We start from the raw sequence: 20,306 nt of genomic DNA, 5'->3' as shown, positions 1-20,306 counted from the left end.
ATTAAAAAAACTGTGGGTGGGGCCAACTTTATATAAAGTTAGCCCCCCCAGTACAAATAATTGAGCACTAACGTCAAAAATGGTACCAATCGTTAGTGCTACGTTAGTGCTGGTTAGTGCTGAAATCCCCAACGTTGGTGCTCTTTTGATTCAAGCGTTATTATTAAAAAAACGGTGGGTGGGGCCAACTTTATATAATAGTTAGCCCCCCCCCCCCAGTACAAATAATTGAGCACTAACGTCAAAAATGGTACCAATCGTTAGTGCTACGTTAGTGCTGAAATCACCAACGTTAGTGTTCTTTTGGTTCAAGTGTTATTATAAAAAAACTGATAAAGTTGGCCCCCCAGTACAAAAAATCGAGCACTAACGTCAAAAATGGTACAAATCGTTAGTGCTACGTTAGTGCCGGTTAGTGCTGAAATCACCAACTTTAGTGCTCTTTTGGTTCAAGTGTTATTATAAAAAAAACTGTGGGTGGTGCCAACTTTATATAAAGTTAGCCCCCCCCAGTACAAATAATTGAGCACTAACGTCAAAAATGGTACAAATCGTTAGTGTAACGTTAGTGCCGGTTAGTTTCAAAGAACCATTGATTATTTTTAAAGATAATATAGCCTATTATTGTTTACTGTATAAACCAATTCTTGGGTTAATTTGCAAATTGTGTGTATATATACATATGTGTGTGTATGTGGAGTGTGTATGTATAGGCCTACCCTATGAATGATGTATGTGTATATACGTAATCGTGTAGGTAAGGTTAGGCAATAGCTTAAAAAATATCTGTAGTGTAGTAGAATAAATAATAATGAAAGTAAACCACTCTGAATGAGCTTTTATGTTTCTAATCTTTTGTACGAATGCATTTTGTATGTAATTTATTATGTAGTGGAATGTAGACGGTCAGACCCATATGAGCGTAAAATTCAATTTGTAAGTTTGTAAACTATTTTGTAAAATAAAACACTATTCTTATCTTATCTTAGTGCTGGTTAGTGCTAAAATACCCCTTAGTGCTCTTTTGGTTCAAGTGTTATTAACCGGAAATAGTTTACACTTTGTGGAATGGCGAATCGATGAAATTACTAGTTTAGATAGTAAAGCACGGCAGCTGCGGCCGCTAGGGCTGCCCCCCACCCCGAGACGGCGGCGTCTCTGAGGTTGCCTGGTCAAAGGATACCGCGGCGCCAGTCTGCGGGTAATGGTTAGCTGGTCCCGTAATCCGAGGGTCGAAAAAGGTTGGGGCAATAAAACGACTCCACTGGTCCCGAGGGTGTCGTGCCAGAAGCGACCGTGCCAGAAGCGACCCGTGCCGCTAGCGACCCACCAATTTTCTACCGTGCCGCTAGCGACCCAAGAATTTGGAGCGGGAGGCGAGTATACATTAACGCCGATTCAACTTATATTCTTAACAAAAACTATACAGAATTTCACTATAAAACCATTAAAACGATTTGCTGTCACATTAAATACATAACAAAGTACTCCCGCGCAGCAGTCCTGCAGACTAAATTTATTCCCTCTTGGGGAAGAAATAATAGTTTTTATGTAAATTGTATCATATAATTCATACGAGTATACATTTACCAACACATATCCATAAATAAAATGAGCAAACTATAACAGTTTGTAGACTCCAGGTGCATTTATGGTAATAGGCCTATTTATTTTTTTATTCGTTCGTGTATGTGGGTGTGAAAGTTTATAGACATTAGTAAACAATGATAAGTATTTTTTTCCAACTGCAATGTTTTGACAATGGCGGATACAAGCCGAAACATGTAAACAACCTACTATTTGAGCTGTTTGTCGGATTATAACGTATGTAAACCTATTTATCACATTGAATATTGCAGCTCAGGAGCTAGAATGGAAATGAATTATAACCAAATTACTTAAATTACAAATTACATATATTTTTTACTAATGGTGTTTTTGCTCTCTCGGGGCATCAAAACGAAAAATAAAATAGGTCCCGGGTCTAGGTCTTTCAATGAGACCTACGGTAATAGCTTATTCCCTAAATGGAAAAGAGTATTCTAGCACAACTACTGTAAATAAAGAAGATTTTGATTTTTCTAGTCATAGTATGGCAGCTTACAACCCCTGATGTTGTTGACCTGCTATGACGAAAAATGACTAAGACTCTACTAACTCAAAAATAACAATATGAGGCAAGAAGAGGGTAGGAATTTATTATAGAAAAACTCTATATATTTATAATGACGAAGCTATCCATACAGCTGATGATTTAGATAAAAAAACTCCCCAAAAAAATTAAAACGCTTATAAAAATTGTGGCTTTTGTTATGCCTATAATCCCGGTTATGTCACAAATCTATTTTACTTATTTAATACGCAAGCATGTTTTTTTTTTTGTGACAATTACTCCTCCGAAACTACTGAACCGATTGACATGTTTTTGGTGTCATTGGAAAGAGCGTAACGTGAAGTTGTGCAGGAAACTTTTTAGGGAAATAATCAGAGAGTGAGGCCCTGGGGCCCTTTAAAGTTTCGTATTTCTCCATAAGATTAACATGGGAAACAAAAATATTGTTATGAAACTCCAGCTGTTGTCAAAAATTAAAAGTGAGAAGAAAAACATATGTTAATTTTAAACAGTCAATAAGTTTGCTAATTTTACAGTTTGCTACAAACATTTACTGACTTGGTTGAAATGAAATATTTACTACTGTATTTAAATTCGGGTTGGCGTAAATATTACAATGGAAAAAAGCGAGAGAGCCTGAAAATTGATATATTCTGTTATGTACATCTTGAATATTTCCATAATCTTTGGATCGAATCCTTTAAAGTAATCAGAAATTATGAACGTTATTCCTTTTGAAATAACGCCTCTAATACTTAGAAATTGCTCGAATTCGAGCAACAGGGAGACTAGTATTGTTTCTTTTGCACCTGCTAGTATGTTGTGGTAAATGTACGATTTGTATATTTGTAAATATATTTTTTTTTATTTAATGATATAAACTATATAGTCTATTTTTATTGTTTTTATATTTTTGCACTGTTAGATAAAATGTGTAGGTCAATAAATCCATTGCATTGTTATTAATTATCTGTCATAGGCTATATCATCAAACAGTTTATTGCTCTTAACTCATCTTTATACAAATCTTGTTTTTTTTATGCCAACTGTTATTGTTACACAAAAAAAAAAAAATAAAAAACTTTGTAGCCAGACTGTTTTTTACTAAGAAAGTCCCTATTTGATTGGCTGTGTTTTCTGAACTGAAATATGTATTTCCTAAAGATCAATTTCAGTATTTCATTTCAGTTTCGAAATATGTTTTGGAAATACAATTACTTCTATTATGCAGTAAATTAGGGGGAAGGGAAGGAATCATTTATAAACATCGGAGGGCCATTTTAAACGTAATGAAATACAATAAAATAACAATAACAATAATAATAACAAGCTGTTGTAATTAGGCCTACGCTTTACAACGGGTAGGACGTTGAAGAAAGAGTCCAACTATCTATTTCAAGTACTAATCCAAACATAATATGTTAACAATTGTTAACACGTCAACTTCATTAAACTCCAAGAAGCCACTATCTTTAAACAGGCTAGTAGCAAAAATCCAAAGTTTGACGATTCGAATGGTTTCTGCTTTTTGAATTTTGAAAATGAACAAGCATTTGACATAAAACCACATTAGGACAGGACGACGTCTGTCGGGCCAGCTATTGTTTTATATATATATATATATATCTATTTTTTTCAATTTAGAATATTTATTTACTGATAGAGGAAATTTCTCACGCACGGGCAGTAGCCTATGTGAGAGGAATTTCATATTTAATGACTATGTCAGTATATTATTACATAACTATGGCATTATTATAAAATATGTACTGACAAAGTATTGTAACATAGTATTTTACTTACTGAAATAAACATTATTTTGATTATATTTGATAAACTACCTCCATGTGAAATTTTATTTAGATCTTTTGAGTGGTTCCCGTGCGATTAAGTAGTAGACCTATACAAACACACATCCACCATCTCATATTTACATATTTATTTAATAAATTTAAAAATAAAGAAAAGATAAGTTAATAGATTATATTTGGCTCTTATAAAATGATAAAAATTTAAGAAAAATTGTTTGATTAAGTTACCACACATAACTCGAGACTATGCTAGCAGCTGGTAAATAGAGATGCTAAAACAGCTCTTTAGGCGAATATTGGGCTCTTCCAGGTGGTACATATTACTATAACAAGAATAGGATTTGTTTATAAGCCATTAACACCGATTTGAACAAAACATTGTAAAATCCTTTATCAAACAATGGGTCGCTAGTGGCACTCACGCTACTACCAGGGTCGCTTCTGGCACGATTTTTGCTGGGTCGCTTCTGGCACGGTCGCTTCCGGCACGTAATCGTCCCGAGAGGTCCAGGTAGTTTTGGGGCGGCTAATCCAGTGGGGCAATGAGGCATGAAGCGTGATGTAAACAAACAATAAATATTTGCAGTCCTGTCCTCGGCAATGAATGGTGCGAATTTTGGAATTCCCTCGCCAGGTCATCATCCCATCGCGAAGCTCTAAACAATGCATCACTTCACTCTACACGTCAATAACAGCAAATACTTGCAGCGCTCTCGGTATCAAAGAATGTTGCGAATTTGGGGTTTTGTAGCACTCACCTATCATAAGGGGAAGTTGATAAATATACCTTTAAACATCTATGAGAGAAGTAAACAAAATTGAGTACAAGAGGTAGTACTGTAATAAGCAAAGTTAGTAGGGATATTTATGTTCAAAATCAAATATGTTAAGGGGAGAGAAGGAACGTGGAGGAAAAAGAAGACTGTAGCAATGAAATACTTCATCGACAAAAAGCTAGAATCTCTTTCAACAGGGGAGATCGACCTGGTCACTTTTAGCGAATTTCCCCTATAGGGAATAAGCTATTACCGTAGTACTCATGGTGAGACCTGGACCCGGGACCGATTTATGATTTCGTTTTGAGGTCCCTAGAGGCAAAAAACACCATCCATTCAAATCTATATATATAATTCCGTAAGTCAAATTTTTGTAAAGAAATTGTGAGTGACTGGATGGTTGTAGAAGGATGGGAGGGGTCTTATTTTAAAGGTCTTGACGTGAATTTTGAGGGAAAACTATTCATTTTTCTTATTTTTTTACCATAAATTCACAACAGAATAAAACTTTTCCCATTAAAACAACATGGGGTTTAATTTGAAATTAAAACAGCTGTGCCACAGATTTGAAAACAGTGATCAATACACGCATTTGGTTTACTTTTAGCCAGTCAACTATGAAATGTATACTAAAATAAAACTGAAATATTGAAGATTAGTCGGAAAAACGTCTGCATTCTTTGTTTATATTTAAATCATATACTCAAGTTTCATTTTTTCATGCTTTTACGTTATTGTCGTGTTAAAGGAATAAATGACATAGAATAAATATTCTGTATAAATAATCGAAGAGTCTAAATTAAATCTAACTTCTGTTTTGTTTTTATTTTTAAATCATATGTTCAAGTTTATTTTAAATGATGTTGTTTTCTTTATATTTCTACACATTTTAAGGTTAAGGTTGTGTGAATATATACAACTAAAATAACCTATAAATGTTATTGGTTCTAAAATGGTGTATTTGCATTCCTTCGTAAGTAAATTTTTTTAGTGCAGTGAATATACAACGTAGAGTAGTCATATTCGATCATACTTTTATAAAATCACCAGGGATTCAAGATGTTTTGGTATGTAGGCTGCTGGATATATATTCTTTTCATTATAAGTACTGTAATTAATATGAACGCCAGGGGAATACCACAAAGGCGGGGAACTGTTCATAGGAATGACAGTGCGCGTAGGAGAGCAAGAGTAGATAATGACGAACTTAATCAAGATATGTTACAACCCCTTTTTAGGAGACCCATGGTAGACGAGAGAAATGTAAATATTCATGATGCAGGATTACTGGACCAAGAGTGCATTCAATGTAGTGCTCTTCATTTTAGAGAAGAACTAACGAATAATCATTTTATGACATGTTGCCATAACGGACTTATTAACCTTCCTCAGTCAAAAACTAATGTAGAACTTAAAAGTTTGTTTGAAGAGAGCCCACAACTGTATAAATTCATTCGACAATGCAACAGTGCGATGGCTTTTGCTTATTTTTCAGCCAGTTTAAATAGGGAATAAATGTGAAATTTTAAGGGTACATTTTAGTGTAAAACTAATCAGGCAAATGGAAAATCGCTTAGTCTGCAGGTTTGCTGCGGCGGGGGTTTTTAAAAATGTGTATCAAACGTTTCCTTACCCAGAGAGGTTTAGTCGAGGGGAATAGAGTCTGTAAATATAGTTTTTAGTCATTTGTAATATGGTAGTTTGTTTGTAAAATCTTTGTAAGCATTCAATTTGTCGTATTTTTCGTTTTTTCGTATATTTTATGAGTTTTTTGTTTTGTTATCAATTGTAAATATCTTTTCCACAATTTAATTTCATATATCATCGTATTTGATCTGGTTTTTGATCAATGTTTATGTCAATTTTTGTGAAATATGTACTTAGGTATTATTAAATCGTAAATATTTATCTTTTAGCTGTGTACCCGTTCTACGCACGGGGATCTTATAGTGGTCAGTTGAAACCTTCCAATATAAAGAACAGCAGTTGGTTTGTATATTTTCAAATTACTTTACACTTTACACAACCACCATTGAAGTGCCGTCAATGAGTTTAAACCTTTTATGTAAGCTATTGGTAATGCTTATGTAAAAAATGTAAGTTTCCCAGCCATATAAAACACTGATTCAAGGTATTTTTCCCGGTTATCAAAACTCAAGAAAACTTTTATACACAAAGAATCTCTATTTTCATTTACGGCTACCCCACAAATTATTGAACTTGTGATTAATTAAATCCGTTATGTAAGGAAAAACTGTTTTAATCCAACTTGGTTTGGATTTGCTTTTGAAACGTGATCGGAAATGATTGCGGTATTTGTAAATAACATTAAATGTAAACATATCAGTGACATCTAGAGAAAAATAATCTTGATCCGAACAGCTGTTCGCTATTTCATAGATGATTATGTGATAAAAATTGGGAGAAAACTTGACAAAAATCGCACAAAATTGGGTTTTTAAACGTCCGTAAGTTTATTTAAAAAGTAGTGGGGCCATATTTTAATAGCTAAAGACACTCTCGCCAATCCAGTGAATACATTAAAATGATTCGGATCTTGATAGGTACTCTCGTTTTTCATGAGAAGGCCGCGTAAATGGCTCTTGGGCCGTGACAGACGGAAGACAGGCAGACAGAAATTGAGATGAGACTTGTTTCGGCTTCTTTAATGTATAAAACGTAAAAATAACCTAAAAATTTATGATTCTGAGCAATGTACATACTTTACTCTAGTTTTATTTATATCGATTGTTTTAAACACATGTCTCTGTATATTTTTTCAGTTCTTTTAACGCATTTGTATTTTGTAATAAATATTTTCAGCATGAAATAATCGAAAATTGTTCACAACACTGTGTATTAGTATCCTTAGGAATTAAAACCCACTGAATTCTATAACATGCCATATTACTGATACTCATTCGCTGAATCACCTTTTAAACACTTGAAAGTATATAAACATTAATGCTGTACTTTTTAATGTTACTGGTAACACTATTAGGCCAGTCAAATTGGACAATAAAATCGCAAAGCGTGATGTATTGATGCATTTTTAATATGTTGTTGGAACCCGTTAGGGTAACTCAAAACCAAGTTTGCAGCTTCGAGATCCCTGTGCTCCCTGCGTAATGAGTAAAATATTACAAAATTAATGTATTTTTTTAAGTTTTTGGTTTATAACTTATTAACAGTGCATTGTTCTTAATACTACTCAAATGTAATAATTAAAGTACATAAAATTTCCAACAATTTAAGCATAGTTTCATTTTTGTGTGTCAAATAGTTTTTGAGAAATGATTTTTCAAATATTACAAATTGTTTAAAGTAATTACCATAATTTACATTTTTCCTGGATTGGACCCACAAAAATTGTGTAATACCCATATTATGGCAGAATTCTTAAAAACTGCTTTTGTAGTAAATGTTATTGGCTTTCGTTTTATCATAAAGCCAAGTCTGTACCTTCAACACTTGTCTGAAAACTATACAAATAATAATTTATGAATATCACGATTTTTTTTATTTAATGAGTTTAAATAATGTCCCCAACCATTAAGTGATAAAAACGAAATAAGGAAAAACATATTTACGATAAAAAGTTATATTTAAAGATAAATAATGACAAAACATTCTTATAATTAATATTTTGGCTTTTTCGACACTGAAGGCAAGGTATTAGAAATGTTTCCTGATTCAAAATCTTCGGGAAAAGACATATTATCGTCAGGGTCATCTTCATCCTCTTCAATAAATGGTAATGTGACATTTTGGCAGTTCTTAGCAGAGCAAGGAGTACATAATGGTGAACACTTTATCCCGGCCTTCCAACATGTGCAAGCACCCTTGCATCCCTTTTTGCACCTACATGAAACTAGTTTCAGAAGGTTGGATGGAGCTGGACTGCATGTTGTTGTCACTGGAACCAATCCTGCTGTGCTATTTGACCAACCCCACTCTGTGGGATCCTTTTCAATCCCTAACCATTTTTGCACTTGGTGGTATGCTCGAAATAAGTGGAAGGAAGCTGCATCTTGGGGGTGGGCAAGCGTGATAAGTTTACCTTAGCGCAGGCTGCTGCCTTTACAAACAGGCGGAACCGAAGGTTTTCGAATTCATCGTGGAATGTGTTGTCACCATACAAAGCAATTAGGTACTTTTCTCCAGCTTCCTAGGAGGAGTTTTTAGGGTGAGAATGGGGAAACCTATTTTAATCCCATAAAACCCCGTACCCTTTAGTACGATCATACTGGTTCATAACATTTGCTTTTAATTTAATCAAAATCGGATGAGTTTTACTCTAGTTCATGTGCTGATGGACATACACACACATTTACATAAACTTGAATGGAAGGCGTTTTTGACCTTTGGGAATTTGAAGTTGAAAAAGTAAATCAGTCCTGGATGTGTATAAATAATGACATTTTTTTGACATCGAAATAAACAAAATTATAAGGTTTTAGCAAATTTCCTATATAGGGAATGATCTATTACCGTAGTACTCATGGTAAGACCTGGACCCGGGACCAATTTCAATACAGTACAAAATCAATAATATTCACCCTATAGATATAAATAGCAGATAAAACAAAGCTTATCTTTTGCCATTTTAACTTAACAAAGTCATTTTTCCATTTTAGTTTAAAACAAAATCCTGCAAGTGACGTCCTGTCCTTTTAATCAGTGAACAAGGTTGACACAACAGGAGGTCGTCTTTCAGGCTCTCGGAAAAGATGCTGCGGGAAAAAGTACATCAGCAATCAGCATGAGTCTTATTGATGTAGAACCTGTACTATTGTAGTTAAAATGCATCATATACATATTTGATATAGCAAAAAAATTATATACCGTAGTAGTAGACGCAACGATTGTGTTCAAATCAAATCAAATAGTGTTTATTTCATATTGTACATAAATCAGTACATGGAATGGCGTCAAAAACTATATCTAAAACTTAACATAAAGAAAACAAGTATAATAGAAATAAAACACTAATTTAACATATTCTTCTTTTAGCGAATTTCCCATATAGGGAATAAGCTATTACCGTAGGTCTCATGGTAAGACCTAGACCCGGGACCGATTTACTTTTTCGTTTTGAGGTCCCCAGAGGCCAAAAACACCATCCGTTCAAATTCATATATATATATATATTTATATATATATATATATATTTATATATGTGTCCGTTAGCGCGATAACTCGAGCAAAATTGATCCGATTTTGATGAAATTTGGTACAAACGTGTAAACCTACATTTATTCGAACGAGTTCGCGAACCAGCATAATCGGACCATGGGATCAGGGGTTTATGGGGGGTTTTATGGGGTAAAAATGGGTTTTTCTCATTTTTGACCCTAAAAACTTTAAATTTCTAAATTTCTCTCTAGACCATTTTGAAGAGCTTAAAAAAACAAATAATTTAGTATATTCAAGTGTTTTTGAATGTTCATTGACTACGGAGAAAATTTAAAAAATTGTAAATTTAAAATTCCCATGTTATTCTTATGGAGAATAAATAAACTGTTCTAGTTTGCTTGTTTATGGATATATTTTAATCAAATTTGGCAATTTGGTTTATTTCATACTAAGCTAGGCTATCAATATTTCAATTGAAAAAACACACCTCAACGTCTTCCCCGTAGCAGCAAACCTAACTACTCACTAAAATTAATGTTATTTAAATAGGAAATAAATCTGAAAATTTATAGGGAATATTTTAGTAGAAATCAAGCCGGGTAAATGGAAATTCGCTTAGTATGCAGGTTTGCTGCGACGGGGGTATTTTACTTACTGATAGGAAGTAGCTATTACCATAGGTGGTACGGTAAGGCTTAGTGCCGAGACCGATATATTTGATCATTTTTTGCGGTGGTAATATTTACTGTAAGTTGTTTTTACACAAATTTATATTATATTTTAAAAAGATTTGTTAAAACATAGTAAAATTTGTTTATCTCTTAATAACTTACACATGTTGTAAAAACAATTAAGCTCGTTCAATGAAAAAATCGTGATATTCATAAATTTTTTTGTATAGTTTTCAGAAAAGTGTTGGAGGTAGAGACTTAGCTTTGTGATAAAACGAAACCCAATAACATTTACTACAAAAGCAGTTATAAGAATTCGGCCATAATATGGGTATTACACAGTTTTTGTGGGTCCAACCCAGGAAAAATGTAAATTATGGTAATTACTTAAAAAAATTGTAATATTTGAAAAATCATTTCTCAAAAACTATTTGACCCACAAAAATGAAACTATGCTTAAATTGTTGGAAATTTTATGTACTTTAATTATTACATTTGAGTAGTATTAAGAAAAATGCACTGTTGATAAGTTATAAACCAAAAACTTTAAAAAATACATTAATTTTGTAATATTTTACTTTTTACGCAGGGAGCACAGGGATCTCGAAGCTGCAAACTTGGTTTTGAGTTACCCTAACGGGTCCCAACAACATATTAAAAATGCAGCAATACATCACGCTTTGCGATTTTAGCCTCTTTTTATGTACGATTTGACTGGCCTATATCTAAATCTATCAAACACTCTCCAAACATGTGTTTTTAGAGACAACGAAACACCTCAGGCCCCTTCCTCCTACTGATGAATGGGCATTGATAGCTATATAGACACTAGCCGTAATCCTGTTAGACAAATTACAAAGGGGCTGCCGACGGGACCAGTGGAAGTGCGGATTAAGGCCCCTATTACACGAGGTAGCCTGGCGACGTCGCCAGCGGCAGTAGCTGGCGACGCACTGGCCACCAAACCTATAACCAGTTGAGTAGCCAGTTGAGTAGCCAGAATTTTACCGCCGTGGCGCCGTTGTTGTGAGTGCTTGTCTTGCACTTGTACTTGTTATGAGCGGTATTTACAGTGAATAATGAGTGATTATAAGTATCTTCTCCTTCTGTTACTTCTGAAGAAAAGGAGGCAAAGGAAGAGAAAAATGTACGTTCATCCAATGCTTAGTGCTTGAGAATCAAAAGGGTTATATTACACCCTTTTTGATGAGCTCTGTGCGGACAATAAAAAATGTTTCAATTATTTTCGTATGTCACAATCCAGTTTCTTCGAGTCATAAAGGATGATATAGACATTTTATCAACTGAAGTGAACAATTCACACACTCACAACACAACAGAACGCAACACAACAGTGTGCAAGTACCCCCGTGATATGAACTAACCGAGTGGCGACGTGATACTGGCGACCTAGTGTAATAAGCTCCATATGCTACAACGCAGCGTCGCCAATATGGGTAGCCAGTGGCTACCACAGTGGCGACGGGGCTCGGTAGCCAGTCGGTCGCCAAAGTGTGGCTGCGTCGCTGGCTACCCTCGTGTAATAACATCCATAAGAATCAATGCCCCATGACAAGCTGAGTAGCCAGTTTGGTCGCTGGCGACGTCGCCAGGCTACCTCGTGTAATAGGGGCCTAAGAGACCTTACTTGAGACTGGGACCAGTAGAAGTAGGGTACCTGGCTTACGGGACCAGTTGAGTCTGCCCCCAGTCTACAGGGCAGGGATGGTGGTGGGGGCATGCCAAATGGTAGGGGTATCTTATGCGCATGTAAAAACAGGGAAAAAAACCCAGAAAACAGGGAATTTTTTTACTGTTTTAGGTATAAAATAGTGATAAGTAGTTACATCTCTCCTATTTTTTAGACAAAGAAGTTTTTCGATCAATATGGTGTTTAAAATTATTTTAATCTTTTGCCATCCGTAATTGTAACTAGTTTTTAATACTATCAGTAACTGGTAAAAATTTGGGTAGGGCTGACTTTATATCACATTTGACCCACCCACATTTTTTAATAATAACGCTTGAATCAAAAGAGCACTAACGTTGGGGATTTCAGCACTAACCAGCACTAACGTAGCACTAACGATTGGTACCATTTTTGACGTTAGTGCTCAATTATTTGTACTGGGGGGGGCTAACTTTATATAAAGTTGGCCCCACCCACAGTTTTTTAATAATAACGATTGAATCAAAAGAGCACTAACGTTGGGGATTTCAGCACTAACCAGCACTAACGTAGCACTAACGATTGGTACCATTTTTTACGTTAGTGCTCAATTATTTGTACTGGGGGGGGCTAACTTTATATAAAGTTGGCCCCACCCACAGTTTTTTAATAATAACGCTTGAATCAAAAGAGCACTAACGTTGGGGATTTCAGCACTAACCAGCACTAACGTAGCACTAACGATTGGTACCATTTTTGACGTTAGTGCTTAAATGGGGGGGGGGGGCAACTTTATGGACCTCCACTTCGGCACTTCCTACGTCGCGGACCTGTTTCCTTCCCTTCCAATAGCATTTTAGGATTGCAGATACCTTAAATCTAATCGTCATAAACAGTTCCCACACTCCGGACAGCTCACCTTGACTACTTCCTTCACCACTTCCTACGTCGCGGACCTATTTTCCTCCCTTCCCATAGAATTTTAGGAATACAGATACCTGCTTAATCTAATCGTCATAAACAGTTTCCACACTCCAGACTGCTCACCTTTACTACTTCCTTCAACACTTCCTACGTCACGGACCTCAAGCTATTGTCGTCATTCGATTATATTTATGATCCATACCGTTTCTGTTCTAATATCTGTGGAATAATGCTATCAGCTATTTAATTTATCTATAAGTATAAAAGAGGATGTTTGTATATATATATATATATATTTGTTTGGCAGTGATAAACTCAGACACCGCTGAACCGATTGCCACGAAACTTGGTACATACGTGTAGAATTTCATGGAATAGGTTTATACACCATCAATTTCGTGATCCGTCCAATCGGCTCCGCCCCAGTGGCTCTGGAGTTTCCCATGTTAACCTTATGAGAAATGGAATTAATGAATCAAGTTGGTTCTGTTCTATGATGTTCAATAGCATTAAAGTTACAAGGATTACCAACAGGGTGCAGCACTATTATTTCTTTTACATTTATGACAATAACTAATTTGCAACCAAAAGGTGAGTGAGCGTAGCGAACGAGCTCCAACCTACAGGTGAGTGAGCGTAGCGAACGAACTTCAACCAGGACGTGATTGAGCCATGCGAACGAGATCATCTTGAAAATTAAGAAGTTAAACGGGGCAAAGCCCGCGGGTTACAGCTAGTTAATAATATAATATAATATAAGCTAATTAATTTCTTTATCTACTGCATTCAAAAGTCAACAGCTGATCATATGACTTTGTTTATGTGTCAAATACTGCTTCCATAAGGATTACATTGAAACTTTGAGACCCAGTGGGGCGGATTCCTGAGAGACTTTTATAACGCCATATAGATGTTGGCACTCACCGGTATGGTCTTAATCACCATGCAAAATTTGAAAACGATTGATTCAGCCGTCTAGGAGGAGTTTACGTATTACGAAATGCACAAGAGTCGACGTATAAGAGCTTCGCTCGCTCCGCTCAACGAACGAATACAATCACATGTTCTATGACTACAACAACAATGACCACAGGGGTTAAGACAGTTGATTATGAACTCTTGGGTTCTTGTTTTTCTTTATTTATTGTTCTTTATTAACATGTTAACTAAAGAATGCTTTGGAGGGGGAAATAATGAATGTAGTCGTAGTCATTATTCTCAAAACAATCTTTGCTCAATAGTATTTATTTAGAAAATTGGTAATTTGTTCACCATTAAACACGTCTAGCAAATCTTACGTAAGTGTGGAGTTGTAGAACAAGCCAATGTATCGATTGGAGACTAGATTTTACGGAGTGTTTTAATCAAGAACTTAATTAGAAGGAATTATACTAAATTACAATTTAACACTCCCGCCGCGGCAAACATGCTGCACACAAAAGCAAATTTTCCGTGGCATCCCCTCCCCTGCAGCAACTTCTGGCCGGGACTGTACTTTTGGAGTTGGTGTAAGGTGGATACTGTACATTGAACGATTGAACTACCTAAAAACCCAGCAAAATTAAAATAATATTCGACTATATTTGAAGTAGGTAACAATCATCTACGATACGACCACGACGTATACCCCCCATGCCCACAGAAGTAGTCACCAGGATGTCCGCAAGGATCGCTAGCATCCAGAACATTGATGTCGGTAAGGAAGATTCACGGAAGAATAAATCAATGTAAGGAGGATTTTTTCCATTGGTTTATTAAGTAGACGCTCGGTAGAGGAATTGGTTTAGTTAGGAATTCCGATATACAATGCTTTCGTATAACATTTAATAGTAGGTATAATGAGTGCTATATTAGGGGTATAAAAGGAAAATTTAAGGGTAATATCGTTGACTTAAATCCTAAGGATTTACGGTCAACGGTATTATTAATCAATTCTCATGTATTATTTCCCTGACATTTTTCTGGGTTATCCACCAAGAAAATCGATATGAATAACTTACGTACTTTCCGACTTTCGTAACTTGTGCTTTCATTGCCGGTGTTGGCAAAAATTCAGTTCGTGGACACTGCTGCACTCTACCGGCGCAACACAGAAACGATGTTTCCCATAACCACGGGACATCCAAATAAAAATAAAATTAAGTGAAATTTTACACTTATTGTTTTACTATTTGCTTATAATACTAGAGGGCATGCAATAGCACAACACCGGGTTTAGCAATAATTGTAATATTTTGTTAACTTGTTTTAAATTTATACATAACGAGATGCTAGCCCGTCCTACGTACGGGAATTGAGTAGTCAGTTAAAACTGTGTACAATTCAGAACAGGTAGTTTAAAAAAAGACCAAATATTTTCTTGCAGTTTTAATGTGAAAAGTCGTCTTGTAAACAAATGTTGCGTGGCCAAAGATGTTTTCTTCCATCATAGGCCTATACGATATGCAGTTTAAATCCGATAATTTTCCAATAAAACAGCAATTGTGACGATGTGAAAAGCGTTGAAGGATTTGCGGCCAATTCGCACACTGATTATAAGTAGCCTACAGTAGAGAGTAATAGCTTCGACTATTAATATAATAATTCAGTATCTAATAGTCAATGGTAATAGTCAATTGAGAAGTATATAAACATAGTCAACAATACCACCTTCCGTCGCATATCTGCCTCTTCTATAATTATTATCACCGCAATACAATTACTCATACTATACACAATTTCCAGAAACCACCAAAAATAAAACGATATTCTCCAATAAAATCCATAGTAGGCCTACACATAATATAACTTTGGTATCCTAACATCATTAAACGTATCAATTTCACTGAATCAATTGCTGAATAAATAAGAATAAACAAAGAAAAGTAAAAACAATAACATTAAGTTTGTTTTGAATTAGCTGTTTGGTTAAAATAACATTCATTTGAAAAAAATAACTGGTCACATGTTGAAAGAATTTAAAAAGTAAACACGCTAGAAAATCTAGTGACGTAGTTCTCTATGTTAATTATACATACAGTTATCAGTTCTAATATCTGTAATAATTACCCACCTATTGAATCAACCTACATCGTAATTTCCCATATTAATTTATTAAAAGTGTAAGATATTTATAGTTGAAATAAAAGTGATATTTTGCCTACATCAGCGCCCCCACACATAACCACACCTAAACACACGCCAAACAATCTTTTTTTAGGTTTCATCATAGACTAATAGTAGATTTCTCATCTTTATGGAATAGCTGAAGACAATTTTATTGTTAGTTCTGTACGGTTTTGGAAGAGGTCGTGTTTTGTTTACAATTTGTTTCCCGTTATTACAGCCTTTTAAAACCTCGTTTAACCAAATAATAGATCTAATTATAAACAATAACCGCTGTGTTCAATCTATGTCATCCACCAGTTTATCTTTGGATAAAACCCGGCTGAGGTTGTGGTGGTAATTTAAAATCGTGATTCCCGATTATTCTTGATCTCCTTTTCTATGACATCAATATTTGCCTAATCCAAACAAATTGTAAGCAGACTAACATTAATTGTAAACAAAAAGCTACCAAGACGAATTAATACATGTAAATATTGTTATTTTCCAACTCTTTCGTAAAGAAGTTGAGCAGTAAAATGATTTGCATATCCTTTTCTTTTAAGACTCGTGTACAGAGCCTCGATTTGTATACAGCAATGGTTTTACTTATCTCTGTGGTCTAATTATATGTACTAATCTTACTGATTTCCTATAATCAATGACAAAATCAGAGTAAATAAAATAACAATCTGCTGTTAGTTAAAACAAATTATATTGCACTAAAACAAATCAAAGATTGCTTTACAAAATAATTTGAACATCCTAGTATTTTACTATGTATACCTATCTAATTAATCTGTCATCCTCTTACCGAAGATTTGAACTATCAATGATCAGCATTACACATAGTATAAATAAGTCAACCCTTAGTATGTCTTTTCATTTTTATCCAAATGCTGAAATTGTGTCACAAACGCTGAATGTTTACAGCTGTTACGTTAAGCAAATTTTATCATACCAAAAGCTAGTTTAGAATGTTAGCGTCGGCTGCTAGACTTTTTAAAAATTAACACTTAATTTCTAAAAAAACTGGTACCCTAAACTTAAATTATAGCTTCGACATTCCCTAGTTCTCAAAATTATCTTTCTTTCAACACAAAAATCATGAAAATCCGACAAGTGGTTGATTCAGAATCGTAAAATAAAAAAAACCCTGTCACGTTTTAATATTATAGATTTGCTTCTAGGATTGATTAATTATTGAGATAAAATAAGGCTAATAATCTGTCGTCAATCAATCCTATATTTGTCGTTATGACTATAGTTTCGCCCCAATTTCAAATCTTCAGTCGTCAAATTGTCAAACATTATTGCACTTGCCGTTGTCAATAATACATAACAAATCTTTTAATCTAAATGTCTCCGCCTATGTTTATGTGTGACAACGGCAAGTGCGAGAAGAGATTATGTTTGACAATTTGACGACTGGAGATTTTAAAATGGAGCTTTAACCCTTAAACTATGGTTATCACGACAAATATAGGATTGATTGACGACAGGTTAGTAACTTTATTTTATCTCAATATTTTAAAGTTGGTTGTACAAAACATAGACGAATACTTTTTAATTTTTCTAAATTAATTTCCAAAGGAAATTTTTTGCGGACGAAATACATTTAAATTATTTATCAACTGTTATGGATTATTTAAAAGCTTTTAACACGAACTGTTCACAATTATACAATGCTCAGCTCCATCAGTCGACCCAGTCAAGGGGATTGACGGGGAGTGTGTTAAATTGAAATTATTTAAATGAAGTGTGTTAAAAAAATCACGTACTATTTAGGAAATACTGTACAAAATGGTTATTTGAGTAAAATTTTTTTACACATGAGAGAAATGTTTACGCAGCCGTTGTGCTCGTGTTACACATTATTTCCTATAGTTACTATAAAGCATAGAAATAATTAGTCTTTCAAACACTTAACAACACGTTTTAGTTTTAGGATAAGTTATATTATAAAAAGTACCTGGGGACCGAGTCATGGCTCGGTGTAGTTTATTTCGATTGTAAAAGCAATATAAAGGAAACTCACGTTTTATTTACAACTAATTTTGGCTTTAATTATTTAAGTAAATTAAACAAAATCCATTCAAGTTACATTTACTATGACAACAAGAACTTGCCCCCCCCCCCCCAATAGCATTGAATAATGTCATGCTTCCACAATCCAACGAAGTTAAGTACCTTGGTATGCATCTCGACAGACGATGGCATTCACGCATTTGGAACAAATGACTTTATTTAAATTTGAAAACGAACAAACTAGATTGGCTTATTGGTGGAAATTCAAAATTATATGTTGAAAACAAATTACTTTTATAAAAAAATATATTGAAACCTATTTGGACCTACGGTATCCAACTCTGGGGAACCACTTCAAACTCAAACATAGGAATACTGTAGTTCAAAGATTTCAATCCAAAACCCCAAGAAAAATTTTACAAGCAACTTGGTTTGTCACAAATAAAGTTATTCATCAAGATACAAAATTAGAGAAGAGAAAAAAAAAACTAAAAATATCAAAGAAAATTAGAAAGCCATCCAAATTTCCTGCCATTTAACCTCATCGATAATAGTGAAGCTACATACAGGCTCAAAAGAGTTGATCCGATAGACCTTCCAAATCGTTTCTAGTTAAATTTTTTATAAGTTTTTGTTTGTTAGTGCACTTGATGGAGTGTAACCAACCCATGTTAAATTGTCATGAAATATACTTATTGTTCTAGTATAGAATAGGTTGTAAATAAATACTTGTTACAATTTTTTTACGTAATTAGATTTTGTTGGCAGTTTTAACTGCATTAAACACGTTTTTAGACCAGAAATTAATTATTTACAACATTTTGAAGGAAATCGTCGAAGGCGTTTTTGAGGTCTTTGTGCAAGCAATCATACAAGCATACATACAAGCAAACATTGCGCATATAAGATAGGATATAAGAGTATAGGACTGATACCAAGCTGAAAGTTAATTTGAGATTTTATCTTTACATTAAAATTATTTTCGTTTTCTAATTTAAGTTTGTTAAATAATGTTGCAATAAGACGGAAAATATAGTTCTTACACGGGCAAAAAGTTTCTTTCAACCCTCACTAATTTTCCAAAACTTGAGCTCGGGTAAAAGAGAGGTACTTTAGTTATGAACTATAGTCTACTATTAGCTACATTTAAACAATATCTTCGTAGATTGAGGAACTTTTGTTAATGGGAATAATCATACAGGCTACATGCTGTTAGATTAACTAAATAAATAACTCGTGGCACCAAATGCTATCCAAACAATAATACAACATTTTAATGAAGGTTAGATTATTTCTACGAACACATAGTTAATTCAGAATAAACCATCAAAGTGTTATACAAATGGTACAGTTCTAATAGTTTTTGTACACTAAACAAATGACCAAAAGTAACATCTTAATTCTAGGGAAAATGTGAACTCTTTGAAGGGACTTGAGGGGAGTAAGGGCTCCTCTCGTTTTGGGGTTGCATTTACAAAATTTAGAGCACCACTTGTTACGCGAGGGTGCGGGTTCACGCACCTTTGTTTGGAACAAAAGCAGACATTTTACGCAGCCAAAGGTCAAGAGAAGCACTTCCTTGCAAGAGAAGTGCACTTTGGCCAAGACTCTCACTCTTCCTCGTGATAAAGAAGACACGTGAAAAGTGCCATGTGCATGTGCGTAAATGTTCAATGTACGGTTGATCAAGAGTTTAGAAAGTAACGTGACAAACTGTATTAACGAGGGGATAAACAAAAGCGTTGATGCAACTGCGACAAGAATTGCAGCGGTTTACCGAGACGATCTGACGACACTTGAATTTTCATACTAATCGTGAATAATTTTTCAACTATTTTATGTATTTTTAGCTATGTACTTAATGTTGTCTAAATAACCAATAGTTTAACAAATGTCACAGGATTCTTAAGTCACAGCTTGATATGATTTCATTCAATTGATCAATTTTATTGTAGATTCGAATGTTGTGTAGGTGTAGATATTTTACGTCAACCCCCACTCATAACCTTGAGTTTTAATCTTATTGTTCTCTACTTAGTTGGATCACGACAGTTAATTGACCATGGTTACACCCGCTATCACCTCATTCCACTC

This window comes from Macrosteles quadrilineatus, unplaced genomic scaffold (assembly GCF_028750875.1).
Source record: "Macrosteles quadrilineatus isolate MER2022 unplaced genomic scaffold, UCM_ALF_1.0 Scaffold_1__1_contigs__length_201487025, whole genome shotgun sequence".
Taxonomy (NCBI): Eukaryota; Metazoa; Arthropoda; class Insecta; order Hemiptera; family Cicadellidae; genus Macrosteles; species Macrosteles quadrilineatus.
The sequence above is the reverse complement of the archived record's forward strand: the minus strand, read 5'-3'. Positions refer to the sequence as shown.